Genomic DNA, 6,239 nt, shown 5'->3' on the forward strand with positions numbered 1-6,239 from the left:
TTTAAAAGTATGTTATTTAAAAAGTATGCTAAAAATCAGTTCATTCCCCTTTATTTCCTGAATCAATTTATGTTAACTCTATTTATTCCCAGCAAGTCAGCACTTAATTCTCCAGATCCATTTTGTTTGAACAAGTCGACAGCATCCAGTCAGACTGCAGGAGAGAACCATGAAGAACTAACATTATCTTACTGAGTGCCAGTTTCTGAGAAAAAAAAGAAAATAAATTATTTAAAAATTATAATGCTTAAGATAAATGTGGGGTGGCACAGTGGTGTGGTGTGCCGGTTCAATCCCGGGCGTGGGAGCCCTTCTGTGCGGAGTTTGCATGTTCTCCCCGTGTCAGCGTGGGTTCTCTCCGGGCACTCTGGCTTCCTCCCACAGTCCAAAGACATGCAGATTGGGGACTAGGTTAATTGGTAACTCTAAATTGTGAATGTGAGCGTGAATGGTTGTCTGTCTCTATGTGTCAGCCCTGTGATAGTCTGGCAACCTGTCCAGGGTGTACCCTGCCTCTCGCCCAATGTCAGCTGGGATAGGCTCCAGCCACGAGTAGAGGACCGTCCTCAGACTGTTGCCACAGTTTTGGAGGCACGCTATAGCCTTAAAACAGTATGTGCTGTAGCATTAGAGAGATATTGCTGCAATTTAATATAGCAATTCCATAAAGTAAGGGGAGTTGTGAAAGAAAGATTTGACAATTTTTGATGGTTAAAACTGATGGAGAAGAAAAAGAAAAAATGAGGGAAGCCACTGTGAAGCAACGAACACATCCTTTAATGGCTCAGATCTGCAGCAAACAGCGTTAGGCAGGCCAAAAAAAATATACGGGCTTAAACATGTAGTCCACTCTGCTACTCTGTGATGCGTTTCGAGTCAAAATCTTCTTCAGGCAGCAATGGTGTGTGTGTGTGCAGTCCTGTCAACTATATAGGAAGGGGGGAGGATGCAATTAGTGATCACTTCATCTTAGGTAGGTGTGGATAGGGTGTGGTCTGCAACACAGCTGAATCAACTGAGACAAACCAAAAAAAATGCTGGAGCACAGGATGAGATATCCTGATTTTAATTCCCTAAAATGGGGGTCACTGGATATGCTATTCTGGTGCACTTTTAGTATGTTTTCCTGCATAATGCACCAAAATTTGTACATATTCCACCTAATGATGAGCCAGTAATTTGTGCATAACCTATACATTTTCAAAGGGTGCGGTCATGTGACCAGTGTGCTGATGGGAGTAAACAAGGAAGCTGTCAAGCAGGACTTTTTACAGAGACTTTACCCAGGAGACTGGTGTTTGGAAACAGCATGAACTTTGAATAATTTTAAGGTATGTCCTCACCATATGTCTTTCCCTAAACCTAACCACAGTAACTTTACTTGCCCAAACCTAACCTAAGTAACTGTAGGTTAATTACCTAACTTTATGTTAAGGATGTAACGTCATTTGTTTGCCATTAATTTGTTGGATATCATACAAATTGGCTTGTGTGCATTTTCGTGGAATATCACATAAACTGTTGTATAAGGATATGTTGGCTATACACTTTCATTTCATTGCACCTTGTATAGTAAATATCCATCATCAAACTCCATGCCCCAAATTTGTAATAACGTTCTGGTACCTGACTCAAACCTGATGAATCTCAACTGTTTAGGCCATTTTTTTGCATTAAACTTTACGTTAAAGGGTTTGGAGTCAGGTCAGGATTTTTGTTATTTCTAAATGTAATTTCTAAAACAAATTTCGGTCTTTCTTTCTGACTGTGCCGATTATTGGTGTCCATATGGGTCATGTGTTGGATACATGTATAGATGCTCTTTGGGAAGCGTGGACAAGTCAACTATTTGTCAATGATGAAATAAAGCAAAACAGCAGCGGCTGTCAGGGTCTTAAAGACACAGGTATACAATGCCCTTCTAACCTCAGAGTTTAAAATGTTGACCACCTTATCCACATTGGGGCTTTTGTTGCATGTTATTCTCCATTTCCTGTCAAGTATATGATAAAAAAGACAATGCCTAGAAATGCAGGGTTTGGTTCTCAGTCAGAGCAGCACTTTCTAATGCAATTAAAAATGTGTCATCTCCAAGAAAACCTCAATGACAACAAAACATTATGTTCTACAGGCTGAGTAGTACTACCCATGCCAAGTGAATTGAATTCATACGAAAAATCCGTGGAATGCCCTTTGAAGATTTTTCTCGATTGAAACTAAGGGGCCCAGTTGAAACCATTCAAACAGCCTCAGACCAAGGGAAGTGGCGGGTGGTGTCTACGTAGTTTAGACCATGTATTGTACAACACAAGGGATTAATGAAGTCTTGCAGCACAGTAAGAATGGAGGACACACAGTAGTGAAGTTGTGTCTGCTTTGTGTTGATGTAATATGGAGGCAGCGATTAAGGGATCCTGTTTCCTATCAGTGGGATGATGGTTGCTCTCTGAAACAGAACCAGCACAGGGCCAAATTATCTCTAAGCCGGTGAGTCAGTCTTGTTTCATTGGCCAATTCATATCCAGGCAACTAGCCTGTATAACCAGCCAGGCTGCCAGTGAGTCAGGAGAAGAATCTGCCAAAACATAGCCAGGCAGAGACACAGCCATAGCAGGCCAGACATCCTTTTTACTATAGCTAACTACTGCCAGTCAACCAGCCACCAAATAAGCTCTTATAGCCCATCAGCTTGCCGTCATAACTCTCTGTTCAGCCAAAGAGTCTGCAGGCCAGGGAATCCAAAAACAGACAAAATTATAGCTGTGAGAGCCAAGCATCCAATAGGCCAGCTTTATTGACCAAGTCTAAATTACGACTTTATTTTAGCATCAACACTTTGCCTCGGTCAGTATTTTCATTCTGAAACAGGCTGAACCACTGAAATTAAAACTTTGCAACAAGGTTGGAGGTATCAGGCTATCAGAAGAGGTTCTTCATACTGTGGCTAGAAAGTCTTCTTTGGCTTTTAACTCTGCCCTTCAGCTATACCACTCCATTGCTACTATGCCTGTGATCAGTGTTGAATGATTTGGATGGGAGCACTGTAATTTCCACAATTTTAAGGATGAATAAACTGAACCTGATAACTAATTATTCACCTGTTACAGTTCATAGTAATTTGACATTTTGAGAAATACTGAAATGCCTTTCAATATCTGCACAATAGAGTGGTGCAGGGAGGAATTTATTTTGTAGGCTGATAAGGAAGTTAGCGTTGCCCTGGTCCTTCGTCAAAAATCCAATTCGATTTTTCCATTAGATTTTGGATTATTATGGAAAATAAGCTCTGTGGCAAACAAAAGGCTAATGTTAGGCTATAAACTAACTACACCACTTACGACTTCATCACCACCACAACAAGGCTATAAAGCCATGTTCATCGTTATGACATTCTGTACTAATATTTACCCAGTTGTTAGCAAACACATTTTCTTAAGAAACAAAAAAGCTTCAGAATTCACAAGTTGGTTATTTACTGATGTATTTTATGTCATAGGACAAAACATCAAAATATCTTAAGCTTGTGTTAACCACAGCCTTATTTCAGACAACTAACCAAAAATTCATTCTAAAAACTAGGGCTGCTTCTTGAAAGTTGGAGATTTGAATCAGTCACCAGTCGGGGATGTCTTAAGGCCAAAACACACTGGCAGCGTCATATGACGGCGGCGCCATTCAATCAATCAATCAATCAGTTTTATTTATAAAGCCCAATATCACAAATCACAATTTGCCTCACAGGGCTTTACAGCATACGACATCCCTCTGTCCTTATGACCCTCGCAGTGGATAAGGAAAAACTCCCCAAAAAAACCCTTTAACGGGGAAAAAAAACGATAGAAACCTCAGGAAGAGCAACTGAGGAGGGATCCCTCTTCCAGGACGGACAGACGTGCAATAGATGTCGTACAGAACAGATCAGCATAACAAATTAACAGTAATCCACATGACACAATGAGACAGAGAGAGAGAGAGAGAGAGAGAGAGAGAGAGAGAGATGCAAGTAATGACAGTAGCTTACAACAACATTAATGGAAGTAATAATATTATAGTTATAGTTCTGGCTACTGTGGTACAATATGTTGAAAGTATGTATTAATATCTGGCAGTATACATGTGACAATAGTCATATGTGTATAATAACAGTACAAGTATGATTAATGACTAATGATGGCAGCAGCAGCAGGAGGCATCTGGCGGGACCACGGCAGCAGCACAACCACACACGTCACACTGTCCAGGCACCGCTGCGATATGAGTTAATCTGAGAGACAGTGGAGCACAAAGGCTCCGGAGAAGAAGCTGAGTTAGTGACATCCAGAATGGCCGAGTTAGCAAAGATGCAGTAATAGAATACGAGAGAGAGAGAGAGAGAGAGAGAGAGAGAGAGAGAAGGAGAGAAGGTTAGAAGGTTCCCGGTGTATTATAGGGGGTCCTCTGGCAGACTAGGCCTAAGTCAGGTACAGGGCAAGCCTGAGCCAGCCCTAACTATAAGCTTTATCAAAGAGGAAAGTCTTAAGTCTAGTCTTAAATGTGGAGACGGTGTCTGCCTCCCGGACCGTAACAGGAAGATGATTCCAGGGCTGATTAACAGACTAGAGTTAAAAATGGCTGCAACTCCCCCTCCTCGGCCGCTGCCTCGAGGAATGTGGGTATTATTATGACTGGGAAGAGTGGATTCATTTAGACTAACATATTCATCTGGACACAGCCAGGTTTCAGTGAGACTGAGTAAATCAATATGATTATCTGATATTAATTCGTTTACTAACACTGCTTTAGACGATAGAGACCTGATATTTAACAGTCTGCATTTAATTCTCCTGTTTTGTCTTTCTGTCACAGAAGAGGTTTTAATTTTTATGAGGTTGTTATGCACAACTCCTCTTTGTTTAATTTTAGATCTAAATAATTTAGGTGGTCGGGGGACAGACACCGTTTGTATAAAACTATGGAAACTATGGCTGGGTAACTGAACTAGAGGCTCAGAGAGGCGTATAGGACTGCGTCTCCGAGTCCTGGTCTCAACTCTGGGTTGTCAGGGATTTAAATTACTAATAAAGTTTGCCAGGTTCCTAGAAATGAGAGCAGCTCCATCCAAAGTGGGATGAATGCCGTCTCTCCTAATAAGACCAGATTTTCCCCAGAAAGTTTGCCAATTATTAACGAAACCCACATCGTTTGCTGGACACTATCTGGACAGCCAGCGATTAAATGATGACATGCGGCTTAACATGTCAGCGCTGGTAAGATTTGGGAGGGGTCCAGAGAAAACTATAGAGTCCGACATCGTTTTGGCATATTCACACACCGGGGCAATATTAATTTTAGTGACCTCCGATTGGCGTAACCGGGTGTCATTGCCGCCGACGTGAATAACAATTTTACTGAATCTACGTTTAGCTTTAGCCAGCAGTTTTAAATTTGATTCAATGTCGCCCGCTCTGGCCCCAGGGATACATTTGACTATGGCCGCTGGTGTTGCTAACTTCACGTTTCTCAGAATAGAGCTGCCAATAACCAGAGTTTTATCCTCAGCGGGTGTGTCGCTGAGTGGGGAAAAGCGGTTGGAAACGTGAACAGGCTGGTGGTGAGCCATGGGCTTTGGCTTAGAGCTGTGCTTCTGGCGAACCGTAACCCAACCTCCCGGCTGAACGGGAGTTACCGGAGGACAGTTAGCAGAGGCTAAGGCTATGATATGTGACTCCACACCGGCTACAGGGGGCTGGCTAACTACCACAGCTACTGAATGGTTTTCCATGGTGCGGAGCCGCGCTTCTAATTCACTAAGCCTCGCCTCCAACGCAGCAAATAAGCTACACTTATTACAATTACCACTGTCGCTAAAGGAGGCAGAGGCATAACTGAACATTTGGCACACCGAGCAAGAGAGAGCAGAGAGAGAAGCCATCATTAACTGTAAAGCTAATGTAGCTACCAAGGCTAGAAACGTGCAAACAACAGCTAAGAGATTAGCGAGAAAGTCGTAGAAAGGAGGAGAGCTATAAGTGCTTAAACAGAACCAGTGTGGGTTAAGACTTGAAGTAGACGTTAAAGCAACGTTAAAGCAACTGAAGTGAGAAAGCAGGCTACTAGAATTCACCAGAGCAGTACAGAGACGCTGTCACAGAAACACCAGAAATGACACAATTCGCTTACTGCAATATGTCAGCACGTCTCCAAGAAGTATCCAGAGAGCACCTGGATGTGACTCATTGACGCGAGTCAAGTGCCTCCCC

At 42.4% G+C, this 6,239-nt stretch overlaps 1 protein-coding gene across 1 annotated transcript in view; it reads right to left on the reverse strand.

Moving 5' to 3' along the window:
- LOC125900101 (uncharacterized) overlaps nucleotides 1-5,572 on the reverse strand; it is a 549,677-nt gene extending 544,105 nt beyond the window's left edge. The window contains exon 1 of the mRNA XM_049594880.1: nucleotides 5,336-5,572. The gene's annotated coding sequence lies outside the window, so the exon portion shown is untranslated. The remainder of the gene's footprint in view (nucleotides 1-5,335) is intronic.
- Nucleotides 5,573-6,239: the final 667 nt, after the last annotated feature.

Source organism: Epinephelus fuscoguttatus, linkage group LG13 (genome assembly GCF_011397635.1).
Source record: "Epinephelus fuscoguttatus linkage group LG13, E.fuscoguttatus.final_Chr_v1".
Classification (NCBI taxonomy): Eukaryota; Metazoa; Chordata; class Actinopteri; order Perciformes; family Serranidae; genus Epinephelus; species Epinephelus fuscoguttatus.